This window comes from Felis catus, chromosome B1 (genome assembly GCF_018350175.1).
Source record: "Felis catus isolate Fca126 chromosome B1, F.catus_Fca126_mat1.0, whole genome shotgun sequence".
Lineage (NCBI taxonomy): Eukaryota > Metazoa > Chordata > Mammalia > Carnivora > Felidae > Felis > Felis catus.
In genome coordinates this window covers 84,842,809-84,858,450 of record NC_058371.1, presented here as the reverse complement: position 1 = coordinate 84,858,450, position 15,642 = coordinate 84,842,809, and the positions used below count along the sequence as shown (strand labels likewise).

The window sequence follows — 15,642 nt, the reverse complement described above, 5'->3', positions numbered from 1 at the left end:
AGTGCTGCTATAAACATTGGGGTCAAGTGCCCCTATGCATCAGCACTCCTGTATCCCTTGGGTAAATTCCTAGCAGTGCTATTGCTGGGTCATAGGGTAGATCTATTTTTAATTTTTTAAGGAACCCCCACACTGTTTTCCAGAGTGGCTGCACCAGTTTGCATTCCCACCAACAGTGCAAGAGGGTTCCCATTTCTCCACATCCTCTCCAGCATCTCCTGATTTGTTCATTTTAGCCACTCTGACTGGCATGAGGTGATATCTCAGTGTGGTTTTGATCTGTATTTCCCTGATGAAGAGTGACGTTGAGCATCTTTTCATGTGCCTGTTGGCCATGTGGATGTCTTCTTTAGAGAAGTGTCTATTCATGTCTTCTGCCCATTTCTTCACTTGATTATTTGTTTTTCGGGTGTGGAGTTTGGTGAGCTCTTTGTAGATTTTGGATACTACCCCTTTGTCCTATATGTCATTTGCAAATATCTTTTCCCATTCCGTTGGTTGCCTTTTAGTTTTGTTGACTGTTTCCTTTGCGGTGTGGAAGCTTTTTATCTTCATGAGGTCCCAATAGTTCATTTTTTGCTAGGCAGTGTTCTAAGTATATTATACTTATTAACACATTTGTTTCTCTACACAGTTTTGTGAGGAGAATATATTATTGGTCTCTGTATTGGTTTCCTAGGGCTGTCATAACAAAGTACCACCAACCGGCTGCCTGAAACAACAGGAATTTATTGTCTTAGTCTAGTGGCTGGAGGTCCCAAATCCAGATGTTAGCTGGGTTGGTTCCTTCTGAGGGCTCTGAAGGAGAATCTATTCTAGGCCTTGCTCCCAGTTCTGGTAGCCTTTGACATTCCTTGACTCGTAGATGGTCTTCTCCCAATGTCACACTGTCTTCTCTCTGTACGTATCTAACTGTGTTCAAATTTCCCATTTTTATAAGGACGCCACTCATACTGGATGGATTAGGGCCCACCTCATCTTCTCTTGATCATCTGCAAAGATCCTACTTACAAATAAGGTCACACTCACAGGTGCTGGAGGTTATGACCTCAGCATCTATTTGGGAGACATAATTCAATCCATACTGGTCCCCATTTTAAAGATGAAGAAGTTGATGCACAGAGCAACCCTCTAAACTGCCCATGTCACTGAGAAAGTAAGTGGCGGCAGCAGAGTCAGGGCTCTAACCATCCCACTATATTGCCTCTCATAAAGGAGGCCAGATGCAGAAAGACTGGATTACAATACAGCCAGATGTTTGCTAGGGTGGTATGTGACTGAAAGGTTTTGCCATCTCACAGCCTAGGGTGGTGGACATAATCTAAACTGCATGAAATAATTTTAAATTGAGATTTACATCAGCACTATCTGAAGATGTGTCTGGTTAAGAACATTACAATTCCTGGGGTGCTTGGGTGGCTCCGTCGGTTAAGCGTCCGACTCTTGATTTCAGCTCAGGTCTTGATCTCAGTGTCGTGAGTTTGAGTCCTGCATTGGGCTCCACACTGGGTGTGGAGCCTACTTAAAAAAAAAAAAAAGGAAGAACATTACAATTCCTTTTACTAGATAATCTGCTCTTTGTGTTGAAACTTCTGATGAAGACGAAAGGAAAGAAAATTGTTTTTTCACACCTACTGGATTATTATTGAATCATACTTTTCAAATAGTAAAACGTACATGCTCTAAATATAATTTGGTGTGGACCGATAAATGTATATACCTGTATGTTAACTATGGGACTGAAGGCGTTTCACATTAGTTTGCGTCCTAACTACTTTTTATTGGGCTTTGTCTTTAACTGGACATGGTTTCTTCAGCACCTGCTTTGGTACATTCAATCCACAGCTTGTAAATGTGTTTGAGGGATTATCATGGCCGATATTTTTTCCACCATTGACATGAAATAAAAAGCAGGACTTGGAAAGCTAGAGAGGCACTTAACGCAAGATGGAGAGAGGAAGAAAGGTAGTGGCAGCCTGTGTGTAGGGCACCATGGCAACACCTGCTGTTTTACCCACCCTCTGCCCGGCACCTTCCTCCTCTCTCATGTCACAACCTGGTGCGGAGGAAAAGGCACGTGCCTCTGACCTTATCAGCACCTTCTTGCCCTCTGGGGACAGTCTGAAGCCGTCCTTACTGGAATGTGATGTTAGAGCTAGTGGTTCATGTGGGGAGTGAGTTTAGTGACTTCCCTGCATTCTTACAAGAATAATGGAATTCCAGGGGGGCCTGGGTGGCTCAGTCGGTTAAGTGTCCGACTTCAGCTCAGGTCATGATCTCATGGTCCGTGAGTTCGGGCCCCACGTCGGGCTCTGGGCTGATGGCTCAGAGCCTGGAGCCTGCTTCCGATTCTGCATCTCCCTCTCTCTCTGCCCCTCCCCTGTTCATGCTCTGTCTCTCTCTGTCTCAAAAATAAATAAAAACGTTAAAAAAAACAAAAAAAAATAATAATGGAATTCCAGAAAGACATAGGGTAGAGAAACATCCGAGGTCATGTAGAAATCCTCCACAGAGACAATTGAACTAATGGTCTCTTAAGGTTGCTTCCAACTCTGTGATGCTAGAATTTATTTTTCAAATAAAGAAGTTAAGGCCCTGAGAAGTAAGTGATGTAAAAAATACCATGTGAACAGTTAGTGCCAAGGTAGAACTGTGGGGCTGGTGAGGAAAACGTTGGTATACCCATCATCAGATCCATGAGACTCCCATGTCAGTCCTGGGTCAGAATCTGCATTCCTTCTGCCTCACTTTAAGACTTTTGTTTCCTACTCAGACTCCATGACCTTTCAAGCTCTTGTTAAGAGGCCCATTCACCAAGTAGGGGGAAACCCATAGAGGGTGGGGGTAAATGTGCCAACATACGGCACACTGCTCCCCCTTCACTGGCATGGCCACTGCAGTCCTATTGAAATAATGGCTCACAAGGCCCACAGCCCACAGGGACCAGCACCTGATGCCCCTTAGAACGCTGACTGCTGGCGTAGAAACAACTTTCCCGCTGATAACTTTGTTGTTGTCACTATAAATTTGGGAACAAGAAGAGAAACAGTATTTCATTAAAAGTTCTGATTTGTTTTGCATACCAAGCCAAGAACGGAGGTATCTCAGATTTTATAAGTTGCTCTGTCAGTCAGAGAGAGACCTGTGGAATTTGCAGTGCTTTGCACTGGGGAGTAGATTGTAATTGGATGGGCGAATTCCTCTCCCCCCTTTCCCCCCTCCCCTCCTCGGGAAGTCAGCCAGCCATAGGAGGCTCTGGAATGATGCATGTCTGATCACAGTGTGCAGACAGTTTGCTCCTCTGTCTTAGTTCCTGTCATCAGAGTGTATATTTACCAAAAGAAGAGCGTTCCTGTAGTAAGTGTCAGCCTTGTGAAAAGTATGGCAAAGAAAGCAAGGGTGGCTGTGAAGTAAACCTGGGACAGCATGGGACAAAACTGAGAGGCAGCGTCATTTGCTGTCACTGCCCGCAGCCATTCCCTGAGGTCAAGCACCCCTGTATGGCCTCGTCCTTTCCTTCCTTCCCACAGCACCTACCGGAGAGCTCTGTACTTCTTAGTCCCTCTGTAAGCACTGCTGCTAACTGACCTACCTTCCAGACTAGCTCCCCACCGTAGTGCAAGCTTGTATCAGCCAGAGAAGGAGCAATTCTCCCGTCAGACACCCTGCCAAGCTCTTAGGAGCATTTTGTCCTGGGGCTGCTACAGAGAGATCAAGGAGGAGACAGCACACTTAATCAATTTCTGAGCTTTATCCTCTAAGTATGCGTAAGTATACAGTAACTAGTAATGATTTATCCTAACACATCTTCCTCTGAATTCTAGAACATTTTCTAAGCAATACTCCATCAATCCTCCAAGCAGCTTTTAACACGGATAGGAAAATGAACATGTTTTCTACGACTCATAAACAGTATGGATGCTCTTAATAAACCCAGTTTTATAGAGACTGTGGTGATGATTTCTCAGCCCTAGCTAAGTCAGAGATATGAGTTCCCTTTGGGGCAGGCGCGCGCTGAATCGAAAGTTGTGTGCAAATGGAAACATGACTGGATCTGTCTGATACCTGGTGCCTTGTAAACATTAAATATGTGTTGAGTGACGTGTGACTCCACAGAAAATACCTTCCTTATTTTTCAAAAGGTCTTTCTTATTTTTGAAAGGACAAACACACTACATATAACTGTAAAAATATTCCCAAGCACATACAAGAAAATGTGAAAGTCATTCTCATTATCACGTGCTTTCTGACTCTCTCTGCTGGTAATAGCTGTTAATAGTTTGTGCATGCTTGCAAACAGTTTTTCCTACATGTATATTTGTGAAATATAAATTATAAAGATCTATATAATGTGAATTATTAAGGTCTATATATCATTCTGTAACTCATTTTCATCACTGAGTAATACATGTTGTGGTATTGTAAAATCTATAAATCTAAGTTACGCTTTTTAATTGCAACATACCTTCTTGTTAGCCTAAAAGATTTTTAACCCATCTCCTGTTGATGATCATTTATGATGTTTCCGAATGTTTTCATATTCCAAAAAATGCTACAGTAAATGTTCTTGTGAGCAGAAATGTCACAATAAATATTCCTGTGGCATTCTTTGCAATAAGAAAAGAACTGTTACAATTTTTCTTGGAGAGGGAAGTGTTTTTAATGTAAATTCTTTCCTCAAGAAAGAATCCCTTTCAAAAGGTAATTCCATATATCAGTTACTTTCATATAAATGTTTAAGACCATCATTTATTACTATTCACAAGATGACACGTTGGCTTAGTGGTTCTTCTCAGATTCAGTCATATGCCTGCACAGTCAGCCTGGAGTTGTCTAGGCAGACCCATTGATCTTGGGGGGGCTCTCTCACATGTCTGGGGTTTGCTAGCTATTGTCTGGTCTGATAGCCACAGTGTTTCTCCTAGAAGCTTAGCCTGGGCCTGTTCTCTCATGACAAGACAGAGGTCAATGAGGAGAGTGGAAACATGTAAGCATTTCTTCAAGTTTCTTAGTCAAGCTTGCTATTATCCCACTGGCCAAAGCAGGCTACATGGCTGAGTATGGAGGATGAGTGGGAGGGCATTGGCAAAGGTGTGAAAAATTAAGATAATTTTTCCAGTTGATTTGTATACATATTCAAAAAAGTTTCCAGATACTGCCAAATTGCCCTCCCCCACAATTTGTTTTTACCACAACAAATGGTATATAAGAGGGTTTTGGAAACAAAATTTAGTCTCCCAGGGCGAAATATTAGGAACATAGTACAATTTTACTTTAATGACCTTTGTCCCTTCCTTTTGATTTCTGCTGTTATATTCTAAGACTACTAAGTTTATTATAGTTATTGCTTTTTTCCATTGTATAGTTTTCCTAAAGATTTATAACATTTTACTTTCTTTTTTATACCTTTAATTTTTAACTTTAATTAAAGCAACTTTAATCATTTTTTTTGCCTTAGCCATAATTAAAAGGGAATTAATATGTACTGTTAGTCTTTTCATAAAGCAGTTTCTACATTCCTAATCATGTATAGTTTTAACTACAGCTTAGTTTAATGAAATTTTGTTATTAGATAAGTTTGCAAAACGTGGGCATGGGTGCTATATTTTCTGAGATCATTTACATCTAACAATCCCATTTTGTTAAAACTTTTATACATAAACTATTTCTCCTTACTTATCTACTATCTTTTAGAATTGAATGTTCCTATGAGATCTTTGAAATATGTGATTTTTTTCCCCTCTCACTCATTCATTTAATACATATTTGTTGAGCTCCTACCATTGGACAGGCACTATTCTAGATACCGAGAATATAGAAATAAACAACATACACACAAATATCTTTGCTCTCCTAGAGCTTAAATTCTATGGGAGAACATATATAATAAGCAAAATGAATAAATAACTAATGACCTGTATCGTATAGATAAATAAGTAAATATAATTTAAGCAAGAAAAGGAGGGATATGGAGAGCCACAGTGAGGGTTATCTTTAAATGGGGCAGTCAGGAAAAGAATCCATGAGAAGATGACATGTGAAGGAGATGAGTGAAAAAGACTTACATATTTGCATCAGGAACATTCCAGGCAGCATGAACAGCAAGTGCAAAGGCCCTGAGGTGAACATGTCTGGCATATTTGAGGAACAACATGGAGGCCTGTTTACCTGGAGCAAAGGAAGTGAGGTGAAGAATGGAAAGATGAGGTCAGAATGCTAACTGAAGTTAAGATCAGGTTGGGCCTTACAGATCATTTAAGAAATATGGTTTATATCCTGATGAGAGGTGAAAACACTGGGTTCGAAGAGAGAAGTGACAAAGTCTGACTTAATGCTTTAACAAAAATATTCTGGCTACTCGTGGGTGACTTTCAATTTGTTGTCGTTTGTTTTCCCCTCGTGGATACTCTGAGAAAACTTAAAATTTTTTTTATATTTAAAGTAGGAAAACTTTCTTAGCATATCCATATTAGTTGTGGTGGTTTCATTAATATTTCCTGTAACATACTGTATAGCTTCTGATTAACAAATTTTTGAATTTCATTTGCTGTTTAATATTTCAGGGGCACCCATTGTTATGCCCAGAATTCGTGATCCCCAAAGACCACTAGGGAGCCGAGTCCGATGCAAAAGCAAAGAGCCTTTATTCGAGCTAGCTCGAGCTCAATCCCCTACCTGCACGACACAGCAGTGAGATACCAGGGAAAGAGCGAGTTTCAAAAGCACAAAGGTTTTATAGGGGTCTAGGGGCAGCTGATTGGCTGGGGAAGTGGCGTGTTTTGATCAGGAAGCTTGAATGGGTGAGCGGGAGGTCACTCAAAGGGAGGAGGCGTGGTCTAGGTGAAGGACACAGAACAAGATGGAGTCGGCTGGTGTAGGCCCGCCCTTTCACATTATCTGTTTGTTGAAATGCTTGTGTTTGCCCTCCTGCTGTCAGTTTTCTGTTAAATACTTCCCTATCTTTGCTTCCTATATATTTGGTATATACTTTTCTCAAAACTATCCCCCACATCTCAGTTATTTTTCTCTCATTTTCATTTCTTCCTGCTCCATATTTATTTATCGTTTCTTAGCTGTCTGTGATCTTTGACTTTTTTCATTACCTTACCCTTGAATATTTTTTATTCTGTCATTTTCTTTCCCCATCTGACATCTCATTTCGTAGATAATTTTCTTTATTTTCTGTCATAATGCAAAGTCTAAAAGTCTAATTTCTTGGACTGTGCTCATTCTAGAATAGTTTTTTTTTTTTTAAACTTGTTCCATTTTATTTTTTACTTTTCTTCCTGCTATAGTATTTTTGTGTTGTTGATGAGCCTTTTGTATTCACACTTTTCATTTGAAAGGGGTTGGTGCTGTCTAGGCCTCATCGACCCACGGGCCTGGGTGGATTCTATTTTGCTCCCTTCTGTTTTCCTCTGGGTCCTCTCAGAACCCTCATCTTATAATGTGCGCTGGAGGCCAGGTGTTGATGGCTTAATGTTCTCCTCAGTTTCTGAGAGTTGGGGGATAGTTGCTGGAAAGAACAATTACACCTACAAGGGGCGTTAAGTTGCTTCTCTTTCTTTCTCCATAGTTATTATTTTTTGAAAAGGGTGTGTGGTAGAAAACTGAATCTTTTTTCCAAATGAGGTAGGAACAGTTCTGTCCCTTTAAACACACACAATACTTAGGAGGCTTGTTTCACTTAGAGTGGAAAATTATTCTGGGACAAAGTCAACACAAAGAAACAATAGAAAGCAGGAAAGAGAACCGGTTAAGTGCAGCTCCAGAGTCCAGCAGTTCTTGGGGTTACATGGTTACATGCAGCCCAGCATGGGCATTTGTCTGTCTGTCTTACACACTGAGATGGAGGTGGACGGGCTGGATCAGGTAGCTGCTTTAACGTGGAAAACCTGTAGACGCCATCAAATAGCTCCATCCAGACTTTAACAGGACGGACAAAAGGAAATCATTCCATAGGCTGAAACCGAACAACAAAAACAAAACTACATTGTTTCTTTCCCCCAAGTGAAATCAACATGAAAGGTCCTGTGTGATTGCAAAATTCCCAGTACAAATGGAATGAACTGAAACATCAAAGACCCAATTATTTTATAAAGAAAGTACACGTCAAAATATTCTAATTCCACACAGTACAACAGACTGCTGTCTTATCTACCAGTGCCAGCACCGAGGGTCCTGGGAGGGCAGCGAGGAGGGCTCCCGGACCGTCCCTGCAGCTCTGCTTGCTCCAGGAGCCGTCCTCCCCAAGGACCCCAAATCTCTGCTTGGAATTACAAGCCGAGCTCAGAGTGGGGAGACGCTTGCCCAACCGGGTTTTGTTGTGTGTGCTTTTTGTTCAGGTGCGACTTCTTTCTTCAAGGAGGTTTAAGGCCGCCTGGGTTTTTGTGTTTTCAGCGCTGACGTGAAGCCCAACCGCAGGACCCTCTACCCACTGACTCAATGTGCTCCCAGTGTAGGTAAAGGACAGTGTCCCCTCTGGGCAGCACAGAGTTGCTAAAAAAGTAAGGAAAGCTGTCCTGAAAGCTTAGGCAGTTAAGTTAGAGGTGAGCTGGAGGCAAGGACGGTGATAAATGGGTTAGGAGTTAGAAGCCCTGGGGGCACAACATCACACATTAGAAGCCTGGGGGCACAACATCCTGACTGTGGCTTCCAAGACCCTGGGCAGACAGAATGGGAGCCACCAGTACAGAGCAAGCGCTCTCCTCCTACACCTCCGCCCCAGGGTAACCCCTAGACTCATTATAATGTATTTGCATTGCTGTTTTAGCCCCCCTGCCCACCCTTGCCTTGGGGGAGGCTGCCGTGAAGGTTGGGTAGAAACCTTGTAGGGTCAAAAACTCCTGGTCCCAACCTGTGGGAGGAGTCCCCAAAATGACTGGAAGCAGCCTCTATTAGAGACCACTCCCCATAACCCAAGGTCCCACTCACACAAAAAGAGAGGACCCCTGTACCCTCAGGGCAGTTGCCCCCTCTGGGCCTGCCTGCTCCCCCTTCTTGGGAGAGTAGTACTGTCCCTAATAAACTGCTTTGTGCTTGCTCCCTTCCTTCTGGCTGTCTTTCTTTGAGCGTGGATGCTCCCGTAAACCTTTTGCGGGAAATGCAAGAACCAAAATAGCCATTCCCGCAAGGCAGGCTCTCCCAGTGGTAATGGTCCCAGTCACTAGTTTTGGGCGTCTTTCTCACTGCTGGCAGCTGACAGCGGTCCACACTCAGGGTGATGAGGATGCTCTTGGGTCTTCTGTCTTTTTAAAAAAAAAAAAATTTTTTTTTTTTAATGTTTATTTATTTATGAGAGCATGAGCAGGGGAGGGGCAGAGAGAGAGGAGACACAGAATCCGAAGCAGGTTCCAGGCTCTGAGCTGTCAGCACAGAGCCCAACGCGGGGATCGAACTCACAAACCGTGAGATCATGACCTGAGCCGAAGTTGGTTGCTCAACTGACTGAGCCACCCAGGCACCCCTTGGGTCTTCTGTCTTGACCTGCTTCTGCTCTGGCTGCTCTGACTGGTCGCCATTCTGGTGCTCTGTGGGCAGGGAGGCTGACACCCATGCACGTCTGGCCAGCCTGTGCAGAGGACCCACCACTGCACCGTTCACCAGGCCATGGACAGTGGCAGGGATTGGCACCATGTGAGTTGCGTTTTGTGTTATAGGTTTTTTTTTTTTTTTTCAACGTTTATTTATTTTTTTGGGACAGAGAGAGACAGAGCATGAACGGGGGAGGGGCAGAGAGAGAGGGAGACACAGAATCGGAAACAGGCTCCAGGCTCTGAGCCATCAGCCCAGAGCCCGACGCGGGGCTCGAACTCACGGACCGCGAGATCGTGACCTGGCTGAAGTCGGACGCTTAACCGACTGCGCCACCCAGGCGCCCCTGTGTTATAGTTTTTATTGGTAGCTGGCGGTGACCTGGACAGGGGTGGTCTATGAAATCTGAACGACCCGGCTAGCAGTGCCTATAGGGTGAGGCATGGCGAATCACAGGAATAGGTTCTATTTTCACCTTTACTTCTTTATGATCTTCATTCTCTTGCGGCTCTGCCCTAGTGGGGGGCCAGCATGGCTGCCTGAGTGACCACTGCCTGGTCAGTGACGGTGTATGTGTTTGCTGGGGCCAGGCTGGCCATGCCAGTAATAGACACTGCTGGGATCTGATGGATGATATGAGTCGTCTGCACCACAAGCTGCTCAGAGGTCCAGGTGGTCACAGGGGCTGTGACTGTGTAGGTGACAGGCCTGATTGCTGGTGGCAGCTGCTGCTGCTGCGTGGCAATTAAAGGCCCAACTAGACAGAGGTGAGCCTGGTGCACTCTGGACAGACAGGGCCTCTTGGATGACAGGCAGTTGGGACTGTGAGGTTGCAGACTCAGGCTCCAGGTCGGGAGGGGGTGGGGCGCGAAGAACCTTCTCTCAACAGGCTCTCAGGGGTCTGGGCACCACTGGCCTGAGCAGACCGCACTCCAGTGTGACTGGGAGGGGCCGGGGCACTTCTATATGAGAGAGGTCCCCGAGGGGATCTGCAGAAAGGCACGCCCCTGTACCATCTTTTCCTAAAAGCCTGCTCTATTCATTTGCTTTCAGGGGCAGGATCTATCCTCCAGAATGAGCCTTTGCCTAGTTCTTCCTGGGAAGGTGGTATTTTGATGAGATAAGGATTCAGAGAGAGGCTGTGGCAGACTGAATTCTGCCAGCCCTTGTCTACCGTCCTGTAGTGTGGATAATTTTTAGTGATGTGAGTATAAATTCCATTTAGAGTGAGTTGTTTATCAGGGGCCATTGTAATTGCTTGTACGATTAACTGCATAGGAATAAGGTGGCTTTGAATCATCCTCTGGGCTGTCTCCACCAGAAGCTTCCTTTTCGTTTTTTCTGGCTGCGAGTTGTCGGCCTTTAAATTGAGGTCAGCTGCTGTCACACAGCCCATTTTTTGTACCCCGAAGACCCTGCTCCCTGGTGGGGGGGGGGGGCGGGTTGCTGGATGGGTAGGAGTTTGCAGCACTGACGGTTCCCAATGGCTGAGATGATGAAGTGCGCCGTGGTGTCTGGAACGCCTACAGTCAGGGGGTCAGGGAGTCAGGGGGCCAGGGGCGAGGTGTGGGCTGGCGTGGGCTTCACCCCGAACCTCCCGCTTCTCCGCCTTCTCACGTGATCTTGCCGTCGGTGCCCGGGAACCCGAACGTACACACGTGCGGCAGCTTCCGCGATCCCACGGTTCTTGCGGTTCTTGCCCGCAGCTGTTGCAGAGACAGAGCAGGGAGAAGCCGCTGTCGCCCCGGGAGTGAAGACGTGGAGGTGGCGCCGCCAGATGAAGCCCGAGTGGCCCGTGCTCAGGTCCACGGAGCCCTGCAACCGGTTGCGCCTGATGGTCACCCAGCGCTTCCTCGTCAGGTACTGGACCTCGTGGACCTCGAGGCGTGCCACGGCCCAGCCGCCTGGCGGGGACCCTCTGTCGCCGGGGGGCCTGGCCACCGCCCTCGGCCTGAGAGTGCCTGGCCGCCCCTCCCACCGCCAGGGAGCTGAGGGCCGCGTGCGCTGCCGGGGCGGCTGGCGACCAGCGGAGGCCACTCCATAGTTATTTTAAGGGACATTCCTGGGGACATTCCTCCCCACTGAAGGGTGTTTTCAGTTTGAGAATGTTTCACCCCAGAGGGAGTGTGTATTTTGGGTGCGTTTGGTGTTCATCTGGTTTCCAGGAACCCCTCCTTAATCTGTGGCAGTGGAGAAGAGTGTTTCGAAGGACATTCTAGGTTTCTGGGCCTTGCAGGTCCTAAACCATTGAGTTGGGTTTGTTCCAAGTTGGGGGTATCACTGAGGGTTTCCTGGATTCCTCCCCCCCCCCCCCCCCCCCCCCACCTTCTGCCCTCTTCCCTGGGAGTCAGGAGAAGTCATCATCTTGTTAGTTCTGGGAGCCCTAATTGTCCTGCTTCTGGAAGAAATTTTAAAGGACTGTTTGAGTTAACTGATGATATGTTCTTTCTTTATTCTTTTTCTTTCTGGAGGGTAGTGTTATATGAGTCTGTCTCTCTACCATCTTTCTCTAGGAGTTTCTTACATGTGCTTAATCTCCTTGAAAAGTTCTCATAAAACTTGCTTAGGTGGCTAATTTATTTATTTATTTACTTAAATTTTTTTTTTAACGTTTATTTATTTCTGAGACAGAGAGAGACAGAGCATGAACGGGGGAGGGTCAGAGAGAGGGAGACACAGAATCTGAAACAGGCTCCAGGCTCCGAGCTGTCAGCACAGAGCCCGACGCGGGGCTCGAACTCGCGGACCGTGAGATCATGACCTGAGCCGAAGTCAGACTGAGCCACCCAGGCGCCCCATTAGGTGGCTAATTTAAAGACCCATCTCAATTTGGGTCTTCATTGTGTCCGTCCTACTCCAGTGACACCTATCCTAGGCATCCGAGGAAATAAAATGGTGTGTAGTCACGATTAAGATCTTTCAGGGAATTCTCCAGGCAGCTTATAGCATTTCTTTTAAAAATCTGTTCTTATCTTTGACCCAAAATATGTAATTTTATAGAGGATTAATTTCTCTCTTTTTGAATTCATGCAATTAAAAAAAAATTTTTTTTTCTGTGCTATAAAGCAAGGAAACTGACTGGGGATGTCTAGCATATAGTGTCCTGAGGTATATGGATTTGTTTTCTGGGGCTGCTGTAACAAATTGCCACAAACCAAGTAGCTGGAAATAACAGAAATTTATTCTCATAATTCTAGAAATACAAAATTAATGTGTCAGCAGGGCCGTCCTCTTTCTGAAGACACTAGGGAAGAATGTTTCCTTGACTCTTCCCAGCTTCAGGCAATTCTTGGCACTTTTTGGCTTGCAGCTGCATGGTTGAGTCTTCAGACCATTACATGGTCTTTTCCCCTGTATGTCTCTGTTTGTGTGTCCACTCCTCTGATAAGGTCCTTATTTGTCCACTGTCACCAGGATTTCTTTTTTCCCTAACTAATTGCACCTGCAAAGATCGTATTTCCAAATAAAGTCACAGTCTGAGGTTTTGGGTGGCCATTAATTTTCGGGGTATACTGTTCAATGTAGTTAAGTAGGGACTGTGGCCATTAGTGTGCAGAGAGTGAACCCTTAGGACTTAGGAAGCACATAAATGTTGGTATTTGAGTAGTGAACCAGTAAAAGAGGATTGTAAATCATGGTTTGTCCTCTCTGTACACTCAACTACCCATTGTTCCTTTCAAGCTTGATTATGGGGTGTCTCTAGGTATGGAGTATAATTAGGTGTCAGTGGGGTAGGGGGGAATCAAGAGGAGTGTTAAGGAGAAAAGACCTTCGGTTTCATAATGAGCCCATTTATTTCTTCAGGTATAAAAGTGAAAGCTTACAGCCTGATCCACAAGAGGATCTGTAAAGTGGGAGCTGCTCTGTAGCAAATATACAAGGAAATTGAAATGGTTTTTGGTTTTTGTGATGCCTTTTCAAGTACCTCGGGTGGAAGCAGCTTCTCTTCAACCACAGCCCCAGGTCAAGAGCTGTGTTTGTCTTTCTTTCTGCAGAGGAAGCCGAGGCTTTAGCTCTTACATGGGCCTGACTTGGGAGGAAGTGGGGTAATGAAGTACGGGAGATCTTACTGGTGAGGATAGTGGGGACACCAGCACTTGGCATTCTATCTCCCGAAAAATAAACATTTGTAATTGGCACCTTGGCCACTGTCCTTTCATCGCGATCTCTAATCACCCATACTAATGTAGAAAAGGAGATTGAATCCTGTACTTTTGCCTCAGCTAAGAGTTCTTTTTAAAGCTCCAGCTTCTGAGAAAACTCTACCTAGTAAGACAAAGGTATTTACTCCATTGTTTCATTTGCATAGATTAGTTGATTAGATTTGAACAATAAAGTATAACATTGCCTAGTTAAGAGTAAGAACTTCTTAGTTACTTGAATTTTAGAAGCTTTTTGGTGAAGAAATAATTCAGGCATTAAAACTACTTTCTCAGTTTTAATTACCTTTTATTATTTGCCTGAGACTTGATCATAAAGATGTAATATAAATCTAAGTAAGCACAGGGTTTTGCTTAGGCACCAAATGGGTTATTTCAGTTACTCACGGCAGAGAAACCAGTTTCTGAACCAAGTCCTAGATGGTGGGACCCCTTCCTTGCTTGTACTTTATAAGTAGAAAGAAAAGCAAAAGCCCAGCCAAACACTCTCAGTTTCCGAGGAAACACAGCATTTTCTGCTGAATGGAGGAGAAACCTATGAACTGTGCAGTCTTGTTGACTCACTGTAAGTCGATACCAATGATCCCAAATACGTGTTTTGTCAAACAACAGAGTCCTGTTGTCCTTTGCATAGATGGGAACCTTATACGTGGTAAGAATCCAATACTAACTGATTACTTATTTGAGAGTGTGGTATTGTCACTGTCTCCTTTTACATATTTAGGTGGTTTTACTCTCTGTATGTCCTCCATGCCCCGCTGCTTAAATGAGCTTTTATAGAGTACAGACAATGTATGGGTACAGAGTCAACCTGACTAGTGCAGCTCAAAACCACACAATTTTGAGTCTTATTCTTCTAGGTTCTGAGAGGGTAATAGAGGCATGCTTAAAACCATGGCCCCTATAGATGAGCCTTTCCTAATTGGCCTTCCATGGTCTGCGAAGATAGATAGCTCTGTTTGCCATTCTCGTATGATAAGAAGACACATTGGCTGTGTGAACAGAAGTAAGCAAGAAGGGTACTTACTCCTCCTTGAGGATCACATGTTCATTCTAAGCATCAGGAATAGAGCTCAAATTGAACATGGGTATCCTGTAAAATCATAGTCTGTCACCTCTTCAAATACAGAACAGTATGAAGCCTCTGTTGAGGGAAAGATGATCATACCATGATTGTATTTTCATCAAGCTTTGATTTGGCAACAGGTGATTACGCAAGAGTTTAGAGGACATTGCAAGTTTGTGAAACATTAAGGTCCTTCTTTAATTGGAAAAAAAAGGCCTTCAGGAAGCATTAGAAAAGCTTTCTTTAATGTTTATCTGGCCTCTAGTATAGTGCTGAGTACCTGTTAGACATTCTATAAATAGTTATTCAATGATTGATTAGCTTTGCAACTAGTACACTGTAGAAGGTCATTAGGAATGAATGGTTGTTGAGATAGGAGATAAAGATTAACAGAAGAATGAAAATAATTCAAATAAAACTGAGGTCTATGCTTTAGATGGATTAATAAGGAAATTTTTGTACATGCTTTAAAAATACGGTGTTTTCAAACGCTCAACACTCCTTTTTAAAAAATATTTATTTATTTTTGGGAGAGTGCAAATGGGGGAGGGGAAGAGGGAAGGGGACAGAGGATCTGAAGTGGGCTCTGTGCTGAGAGGCTGACAGTAGCGAGCCTGATGTAGGGCTTGAACTCATGGACCGTGAGATCATGACCTGAGCGGAAGTTGGATGCTCAACTGACTCAGCCACCCAGGTGCCCCTCAAATGCTCAACACTCCTAATTACCCTTTTAAATATGAATGAGTAGAATGCTTGTCACCCTGTTGACCATTAGCGCTGATTTGGTTGGTTTCCCTGGATAGTCTCTTATTTTCCTCATTGATTTAAATACCTTCTGGAAGCTGAGCTCACGGATGAAAAATTTGTCCTTACCAGACAGAG

At 44.3% G+C, this 15,642-nt stretch overlaps 1 pseudogene; it reads right to left on the bottom strand.

Annotated features, from left to right (window-relative positions):
* Nucleotides 1-9,930: 9,930 nt before the first annotated feature.
* Nucleotides 9,931-11,076, bottom strand: LOC101097143 (annotated as a pseudogene).
* Nucleotides 11,077-15,642: the final 4,566 nt, after the last annotated feature.